Genomic DNA, 10,770 nt, shown 5'->3' with positions numbered 1-10,770 from the left:
CGGCGGGCGCCCTCGTCGTTCCCCATCACCTGCTGTCAACGCCGCCACCGGCCCGGCGGGGAACGAGCAGCAAGCATCGTCCCAGCACCCGTCCATGAGGCGGGATGGCCGCACTACCACGCCCTCGCTCACCCCCGCTGGTTCTTCGTCACGCGCGCCCTGCGTAGCCATGGAGGCCCGAGCTGTGCTCATCGCAGCAAACGAGCTCCTGCGCTACCGCCCCATCGACGACGTCTATGAAGAATGGCTCGACCGAGTCGCTGAGCTCGTCCGCGCCGCCGGGGGCGCCCCCGCACCGTCCTTCTCGCTGCACCGCACCCCGCCCCACGCGGGCGATGAAGCTCCTAGGGCGCCTCAGCCGCCTCCTCCTCAAGAAGGCGTCCTGGCCCCAAGGCGCGCGGCCCCTGGGCGGAACCTGCTCCGCCAGGCGCCAGCGCGGCAAGAGCAGAGCTGCCAAGAAGTCCCTCGCCCACGAGAAGCTGCCCGAGCGCTCCCTCCTCCAGCACGTCAAGACCCTACGCTGCCCCCAGCCGTGGCGCATGGGGACCCGCAGGACCAAGCTCTCCGTCGCCCAAGGCCCCCCGTGGCCACGGCGGGCTGCCGCGCCTTCACCTCCGAGCTGCATAGCGTCGCGTGGCCCGACAAGTTCAAGCCAGACCTGCCCCCTCGCTACGACGGCACGGCTGACCCTGCGGAGTTCCTCCGGGCATCGAAGCTGCCAACGGAGACGAAAAGGTCATGGCGAACTAGTTTCCCATGGCGCTCAAGGACGGAGCCCGCACCTGGCTCCTAAATCTGGCCCCAGGCACGATCTCTTCCTGGGACGAGATGCGCACCCGCTTCATCGCCAACTTCTAGGGTACTCGCGACCGGCCACCCGGCGTGAGCAACATGCGCCATATCAAGAAGCAGCCAGGGGAAACTCTGCAGAAGTACATCCAGCGCTTCGACAACGCGCGCCTCAAGATCCCCAGGGTAATGGAGGAGGCCATCATCTCCGCCTTCTCCGACAGTGTGCGCGATGTGAAGATGAAGGAGGAGCTGGCGATGCATGAAGACCTGTACACCTCCCTAGAGCTGTTCAACTTGGCGACCAAGTGCGCCAGGGCTGAGGAGGGGCGCCTCTCCCTCCTCGAGCTGCCTGCCGCGGACCCCGAAGAGAAGAAGCCCAAGGCCAAGGACGTGAAGTGCAAGGGGGCTGCCGTGCTCGCGGCCGAGCCAGACACCAAGCGGGGCAGAGATCAGCCCGAGTCCTCCAAGGGCAGTCAGTACTGCGTGTACCATGACCTCCACACCCACAACACCAATGAATGCCAAGAGCTCCGGGCCGTGCGCGAAGGAAGGGTCGGCAGACGTCTCGACCGCAGCGACCGGGGCTACGGCCGAGGAGGAGGAAGGAATGCAGGACGCTGGGAAGACCGCGGCCCGCGCCAAGGGTGGCACGACCAACCTCGCGAGGACCGCTGGCAGGACCCGCCTCGTGAGGGAGGCTGGAGGGATCAGCCTCGCGAGGATCGCCCGCAAGGGAATGCAGGCCTCCCTCCGCTGTCGCCGCAGCCAAGAAGGAATGAAGACCGTCATTAGGACGAGGGGGCTGGGGGCTTCCAGGAACCGCGTGCAATCGCCTGCATCCTGGGCGGAGCTCAAGCCCCAGCCTCTCAGCGCATCTTCAAGCAGTTCGCCCGCGAAGTGAATGCAGTCCTCCCCAAGCTCGAGGCCACACGCCCTCTGAGGTGGTCGGCGTGCGCCATCACGTTCAGCTCAGCGGATCAGCTCAAGTGCGCGGCCACAGCAGGAGTCCTCCCGATGCTTTGTTCCCCAATCTTCAGCAACGTGCTAGTCACCAGGACCCTCATCGACGGCGGGGCAGGGCTCAACGTCCTGTCCGTGGAAACATTCAATAATCTTCAAGTGCCTTACAGTTAGCTTCAGCCAACCAAGCCCTTCTCCGGAGTCACCGACGGCTCCACGGTCCCGATAGGGCAGGTCCGCCTTCCTGTCACCTTCGGGGCACGCGACAACTACCGCACCGAGCTCATCGACTTCAACGTCGCCCACATTCGCCTGCCGTACAACGCCATCCTCGGGTATCCGGCGCTGGCCAAGTTCATGGCCGTAACCCACCACGGCTACAACGTCCTCAAGATGCCAGGAAGCGGCGGGGTCATCATGGTGCCCTGCGAAGAGAGAGACGCAGTGTGCTCCCTGGAGCGAGCCTTTCAGGCTGCATCACTGGAAGACCCAGACCGCAGCAGCAGGAGGCCTTCCGAGGCTGCACCCAAGAAGAAGAAGACATCGACCGGCCCGACCCCTCAGGAGGCAGGCCCCTCAGGGCCCGCGCCTGGCCAGGAGGAGCCTCCTCCAGTCGCATAGGGAAGCACGCCCGGCGCCCTCCTCAGGCAGGGCTCGGGGGCTCTCCCCTGGAGGGCCGCCGACCTCGCCAAGGTCACGAGGGAGGCGCTGAAGGAAATATGCCCTAGAGGCAATAATAAAGTTATTATTTATTTCCTTATTTCATGATAAATGTTTATTATTCATGCTAGAATTGTATTTACCGGAAACATAATACATGTGTGAATATATAGACAAAAAAAGTGTCACTAGTATGCCTCTACTTGACTAGCTCGTTAATCAAAGATGGTTATGTTTCCTAACCAGGAACAATGAGTTGTTATTTGATTAACGAGGTCACATCATTAGTTGAATGATCTGATTGACATGACCCATTCCATTAGCTTAGCACCCGATCGTTTAGTATGTTGCTATTGCTTTCTTCATAACTTATACATGTTCCTATGACTATGAGATTATGCAACTCCCGTTTACCAGAGGAACACTTTGGGTACTACCACACGTCACAACGTAACTGGGTGATTATAAAGGAGTACTACAGGTGTCTCCAATGGTCGATGTTGGGTTGGCGTATTTCGAGATTAGGATTTGTCACTCCGATTGTCGGAGAGGTATCTCTGGGCCCTCTCGGTAATACACATCACATAAGCCTTGCAAGCATTACAACTAATATGTTAGTTGTGAGATGATGTATTACGGAACGAGTAAAGAGACTTGCCGGTAACGAGATTGAACTAGGTATTGGATACCGACGATCGAATCTCGGGCAAGTAACATACCGATGACAAAGGGAACAACGTATGTTGTTATGCGGTCTGACCGATAAAGATCTTCATAGAATATGTAGGAGCCAATATGGGCATCCAGGTCCCGCTATTGGTTATTGACCAGAGACGTGTCTCGGTCATGTCTACATTGTTCTCGAACCCGTAGGGTCCGCACGCTTAAGGTTACGATGACAGTTATATTATGAGTTTATGCATTTTGATGTACCGAAGGTTGTTCGGAGTCCCGGATGTGATCACGGACATGACGAGGAGTCTCGAAATGGTCGAGACGTAAAGATTGATATATTGGAAGCCTATATTTGGATATCGGAAGTGTTCCGGGTGAAATCGGGATTTTACCGGAATACCGGGAGGGTTACCGGAACCCCCCGGGAGCTATTTGGGCCATAGTGGGCCTTAGTGGAAAAGAGAAGGGGCTGCCCTAGATGGGCTGCGCGCCCCCCCTTCCCCTAGTCCTATTAGGACTAGGAGAGGTGGCCGGTGAAGGAAATATGCCCTAGAGACAATAATAAAGTTATTATTTATTTCCTTATTTCATGATAAATGTTTATTATTCATGCTAGAATTGTATTAACCGGAAACATAATACATGTGTGAATACATAGACAAACAAAGTGTCACTAGTATGCCTCTACTTGACTAGCTCGTTAATCAAAGATGGTTATGTTTCCTAACCATGAACAATGAGTTGTTATTTGATTAACGAGGTCACATCATTAGTAGAATGATCTGATTGACATGACCCATTCCATTAGCTTAGCACCCGATCGTTTAGTATGTTGCTATTGCTTTCTTCATGACTTATACATGTTCCTATGACTATGAGATTATGCAACTCCCGTTTACCGGAGGAACACTTTGGTTACTACCAAACGTCACAACGTAACTGGGTGATTATAAAGGAGTACTACAGGTGTCTCCAATGGTCGATGTTGGGTTGGCGTATTTCGAGATTAGGATTTGTCACTCCGATTGTCGGAGAGGTATCTCTGGGCCCTCTCGGTAATACACATCACATAAGCCTTGCAAGCATTACAACTAATATGTTAGTTGTGAGATGATGTATTACGGAACGAGTAAAGAGACTTGCCGGTAACGAGATTGAACTAGGTATTGGATACCGACGATCGAATCTCGGGCAAGTAACATACCGATGACAAAGGGAACAACGTATGTTGTTATGCGGTCTGACCGATAAAGATCTTCGTAGAATATGTAGGAGCCAATATGGGCATCCAGGTCCCGCTATTGGTTATTGACCGGAGACGTGTCTCGATCATGTCTACATTGTTCTCGAACCCGTAGGGTCCACACGCTTAAGGTTACGATGACAGTTATATCATGAGTTTACATGTTTTGATGTACCGAAGGAGTTCGGAGTCCCGGATGAGATCGGGGACATGACGAGGAGTCTCGAAATGGTCGAGACGTAAAGATTCATATATTGGATGATATGGTTAGGCCAAGGGGTCAAGCCCATGAGGCTTTAGGTCGGTGCAAAAGGAGTTTTGCGGAGGCCAGGGGGCCAAACGCCGGAGACCCTGGCGTCTGGCCCTGGGCCAGACGCCGAGGCCCATGGCGTCTGGGCCAGACGCCAAGGATTGTGGCGTTTGGTCCTGGAGTCCGAGTGGGACTCTTGCCTTTCGGGCAAAACCGACTTTGAGGAGGCTTTTGCTCCAAGTTTCGACCCCGGGGCTCAACATATAAATAGAGGGGCAGGGCTAGCACCAAAGGTACAACAAGTTGATCCACGTGATCTATTCCTTAGCCGTGTGCGGCGCCCCAGCCACCATATTCCTCGATAATACTGTAGCGGAGTTTAGGCGAAGCCCTGCTGCTGTAGTTCATCAAGATCGTCACCACGCCGTCGTGCTGACGGAACTCTTCCCCGACACTTTGCTGGATCGGAGTCCGGGGATCGTCATCGAGCTGAACGTGTGCTCGAACTCGGAGGTGCCGTAGTTTCGGTGCTTGATCGGTTGGATCGAGAAGACGTACGACTACTTCCTCTACGTCGTGTCATCGCTTGCGCAGTCGGTCTGCGTTGGGTACGTAGACAATACTCTCCCCTCGTTGCTATGCATCACATGATCTTGCGTGTGCGTAGGAAAATTTTGAAATTACTACGAAACCCAACAGTGGCATCCGAGCCAGGTTATTTATGTTGATGTTATATGCACGAGTAGAACACAAGTGAGTTGTGGACGATACAAGTCATACTGCCTACCAGCATGTCATACTTTGGTTCGGCGATATTGTTGGACGAGACGACCCGGACCAACCTTACGCGTACGCTTACGCGAGACCGGTTCCCTCGACGTGCTTTGCACAGAGATGGCTTGCGGGCGACTGCCTCTCCAACTTTAGTTGAACCAAGTATGGCTACACCCGGTCCTTGCGAAGGTTAAAACGGAGTCTATTTGACAAACTATCGTTGTGGTTTTGATGCGTATGTGAGATTGGTTCTTACTTAAGCCCGTAGCAGCCACGTAAAACATGCAACAACAAAGTAGAGGACGTCTAACTTGTTTTTGCAGGGCATGTTGTGATGTGATATGGTCAAGGCATGATGCTGAATTTTATTGTATGAGATGATCATGTTTTGTAACCGAGTTATCGGCAACTGGCAGGAGCCATATGGTTGTCGCTTTATTGTATGCAATGCAATCGCGATGTAATGCTTTACTTTATTACTAAACGGTAGTGATAGTCGTGAAAGCATAAGATTGGCGAGACAACAACGATGCTACGATGGAGATCAAGGTGTCGCGCCGGTGACGATGGTGATCATGACGGTGCTTCGGAGATGGAGATCACAAGCACAAGATGATGATGGCCATATCATATCACTTATATTGATTGCATGTGATGTTTATCTTTTTATGCATCTTATCTTGCTTTGATTGACGGTAGCATTATAAGATGATCTCTCACTAAATTATCAAGAAGTGTTCTCCCTGAGTATGCACCGTTGCGAAAGTTCTTCGTGCTGAGACACCACGTGATGATCGGGTGTGATAGGCTCTACGTTCAAATACAACGGGTGCAAAACAGTTGCACACGCGGAATACTCAGGTTATACTTGACGAGCCTAGCATATACAGATATGGCCTCGGAACACGGAGACCGAAAGGTCGAGCGTGAATCATATAGTAGATATGATCAACATAGTGATGTTCACCATTGAAACTACTCCATGTCACGTGATGATCGGACATGGTTTAGTTGATTTGGATCACGTGATCACTTAGAGGATTAGAGGGATGTCTGTCTAAGTGGGAGTTCTTAAGTAATATGATTAATTGAACTTAAATTTATCATGAACTTAGTCCTGGTAGTATTTTGCAAATTATAGATCAATAGCTCGCGTTGTTGCTTCCCTGTGTTTATTTTGATATGTTCCTAGAGAAAATTGTGTTGAAAGATGTTAGTAGCAATGATGCGGATTGGATCCGTGATCTGAGGATTATCCTCATTGCTGCACAGAAGAATTATGTCCTTGATGCACCGCTAGGTGACAGACCTATTGCAGGAGCAGATGCAAACGTTATGAACAGCTCAATATGATGACTACTTGATAGTTTAAGTGCACCATGCTTAACGGCTTAGAATCGGGACTTCAAAGACGTTTTAAACGTCATGGACCATATGAGATGTTCCAGGAGTTGAAGTTAATATTTCAAGCAAATACCCGAGTTGTGAGATATGAAGTCTCCAACAAGTTCTATAGCTAAAAGATGGAGGAGAATCGCTCAACTAGTGAGCATGTGCTCAGATTGTCTGGGTACTACAATCGCTTGAATCAAGTGGGAGTTAATCTTCCAGATAAGATAGTGATTGACAGAATTCTCTAGTCACCATCACCAAGTTAGTAGAACTTCATGATGAACTATAATATGCAAGGGATAACGGAAACAACTCCCAAGCTCTTCGTGATGATGAAATCAATGAAGGTAGAAATCAAGAAAAACATCAAGTGTTGATGGTTGATAAGACCACTAGTTTCAAGAAAAGGGCAAAGGGAAGAAGGGGAACTTCAAGAAGAACGGCAAGCAAGTTGCTGCTCAAGTGAAGAAGCCCAAGTCTGGTCCTAAGCCTGAGACTAAGTGCTTCTACTGCAAAGGGACTGGTCACCGGAAACGGAATCACCCCAAGTGATTGGCGGATAAGAAGGATGGCAAAGTGAACATAAGTATATTTGATATACATGTTATTGATGTGTACTTTACTAGTGTTTATAGCAAATCCTAAGTATTTGATACTAGTTCAGTTGCTAAGATTAGTAACTCGAAACGGGAGTTGCAGAATAAACATAGACTAGTTAAGGGTGAAGCGACGATGTGTGTTGGAAGTGGTTCCAAGATTGATATGATCATCATCGCACACTCCCTATAATTTCGGGATTAGTGTTGAAACTAAATAAGTGTTATTTGGTGTTTGCGTTGAGCATGAATATGATTTGATCATGTTTATTGTAATACGGTTATTCATTTAAGTAAAAGAATAAATTGTTGTTCTGTTTACATGAATAAAACTTTATATGGTTACACACCCAATGAAAATAGTTCATTGGATCTCGATCTTAGTGATACACATATTCATAATATTGAAACCAAAAAATGTAAAGTTAATAATGATAGTGCAACTTATTTATGGCACTGCCTTTAGGTCATATTGGTGTAAAGCGCATGAAGAAACTCCACGCTGATGGGATTTTGGAATCACTTGATTATGAATCACTTGATGCTTGCGAACCATGCCTTATGGGCAAGATGACTAAAACGCCGTTCTCCGGAACAATGAAGCAAGCAACAGATTTGTTGGAAATCATACATACTGATGTATGTGGTTCGATGAAAGGCTTACAGCAGGTATCATTATTTTCCGACCTTCACAAGATGATTTGAGCAGATATGGGGATATCTACTTGATGAAACATAAGTCTGAAATAATTGAAAGGTTCAAAGAATTTCAGAGTGAAGTGGAAAAATCATCGTAACAAGAAAAATAAAGTTTCTGCGATCTGATCACGGAGACGAATATTTGAGTTACGAGTTTGGTCTTCAATTAAAACAATGTGGAATAGTTTGATAGCTCACGCCACCTGGAACACCACAATGTTATGGTGTGTCCGAACGTCGTAACCGCGCTTTATTGGATATGGTGCGATCTATGATGTCTCTTATTGATTTACCATTGTCGTTTTGGGGTTATGCATTAGAGACAGCTGCATTCACGTTAAAAAGGCACCATCTAAATCCGTTGAGACGACACTATATGAACTGTGGTTTAGCAAGAAACCCAAGTTGTCGTGTCTTAAAGTTTGGGGCTGCGATGCTTATGTGGAAAAGTTTCATCCTGATAAGCTCGAACCCAAATCGGAGAAGTGCGTCTTCATAGAATACCCAAAGGAAATTGTTGGGTACACCTTCTATCACAGATCCGGAGGCAAGATATTCGTTGCTAAAAATGGATCCTTTCTGGAGAAGGAGTTTCTCTCGAAAGAAGTGAGTGGGAGGAAAGTAGAACTTGATGAGGTAACTGTACCTGCTCCCTTATTGGAAAGTAGTTCATCACAGAAATCAGTTCCTGTGACAAATACACCAATTAGTGAGGAAGCTAATGATATTGATCATAAAACTTCAGATCAAGTTACTACAGAACCTCGTAGGTCTTCCAGAGTAAGATCTGCACCAGAGTGGTGTAGTAATCATGTTCTGGAAGTCATGTTACTAGACCATGATGAACCTACGAACTATGAGGAAGCGATGATGAGCCCAGATTCCGCAAGATGGCTTGAGGCCATAAAATCTGAGATATGATCCATGTATGACAACAAAGTATGGACTTTGATTGACTTGCTCGATGATCAGCAAAGCCATGTTAAATAAATGGATCTTCAAGAGGAAGACGGACATTGATAGTAGTGTTACTATCTACCAAGCTCGACTTGTTGCAAAAGTTTTTCAACAAGTTCAAGGTGTTGAATACGATGAGGTTTTCTCACTCGTATCGATGCTTAAGTCTATCTGAATCATGTTAGCAATTGCCACATTTTATGAAATCTGGCAAATGGATGTCAAAACTGCATTCCTTAATGGATTTATTAAAGAAGAGTTGTATATGATGCAACCAGAAGGTTTTGTCAATCCTAAAGGTGCTAACAAAATGTGCAAGCTCCAGCGATCCATCTATGGACTGGTGCAAGCATCTCGGAGTTGGAATATACGCTTTGATAAGTTGATCAAAGCATATAGTTTTATATGGACTTACGATGAAGCCTGTATTTACAATAAAGTGAGTGGGAGCACTACAGCCTTTCTGATTAGTATATGTGAGTGACATATTGTTGATCAGAAATGATGTAGAATTTTTCTGCAAAGCATAAAGGAGTGTTTTAAAGGAGTTCTTTAAAAGGAAAAGACCTCAGTAAAAAGCTACTTATATATTGAGCATCAAGATCTATTGAGATAGATCAAGACGCTTGATAAGATTTTCAATGAGTACATACCTTGGCAAGATTTTGAAATAGTTCAAAATGGAACAGTTAAAGAAAGAGTTCTTGCCTGTGTTGCAAAGGTATGAAATTGAGTAAGACTCAAATCCCGACCACAGCAGAAAATAGAAAGAGAATGAAAAATCATTCCCTATGCCTCAGTCATAGGTTCTATAAAGTATGCTATGCTTTGTACCAGACCTATTGTATACCTTGCTCTGTATTTGGCAAGGGAGTACAATAGTGATCTAGGAGTAGATCACTGGACATTGGTCAAGAATATCCTTAGTAAGGACTAAGGAGATGTTTCTCGATTATGGAGGTGATAAAAGAGTTTGTTGTAAAAGTTACATCAGTGCAAACTTTTACACTAATCTAGATGACTCTAAGACTCAATCTGGATACATATTGAAAGTGGGAGCGATTAGCTAGAGTAGCTCCGTACAGAGCTTTGTAGACATAGAATATTTGCAAAATACATACGGCTCTGAATGTGACAGACCCGTTGACTAAGCTTCTCTCACGAGCAAAACATGATCACACCTTAGTACTCTTTGGGTGTTAATCACATAAGCGATGTGAACTAGATTATTGACTCTAGTAAACCCTTTGGGTGTTGGTCACATGACGATGTGAACTATGGGTGTTAATCATATACAAATATGAATATTGGTGTTAAATCACATGGCGATGTGAACTAGATTATTGACTCTAGTGCAAGTGGGAGACTGAAGGAAATATGCCCTAGAGGCAATAATAAAGTTATTATTTATTTCCTTATTTCATGATAAATGTTTATTATTCATGCTAGAATTGTATTTACCGGAAACATAATACATGTGTGAATATATAGACAAACAAAGTGTCACTAGTATGCCTCTACTTGACTAGCTCGTTAATCAAAGATGGTTATGTTTCCTAACCATGAACAATGAGTTGTTATTTGATTAACGAGGTCACATCATTAGTTGAATGATCTGATTGACATGATCCATTCCATTAGCTTAGCACCCGATCGTTTAGTATGTTGCTATTGCTTTCTTCATAACTTATACATGTTCCTATGACTATGAGATTATGCAACTCCCGTTTACCGGAGGAACACTTTGGGTACTACCAAACGTCACAACGTAA

The sequence above is a fragment of the Triticum dicoccoides genome, chromosome 2B (assembly GCF_002162155.2).
Source record: "Triticum dicoccoides isolate Atlit2015 ecotype Zavitan chromosome 2B, WEW_v2.0, whole genome shotgun sequence".
Lineage (NCBI taxonomy): Eukaryota > Viridiplantae > Streptophyta > Magnoliopsida > Poales > Poaceae > Triticum > Triticum dicoccoides.
The sequence above is the reverse complement of the archived record's forward strand: the minus strand, read 5'-3'. Positions refer to the sequence as shown.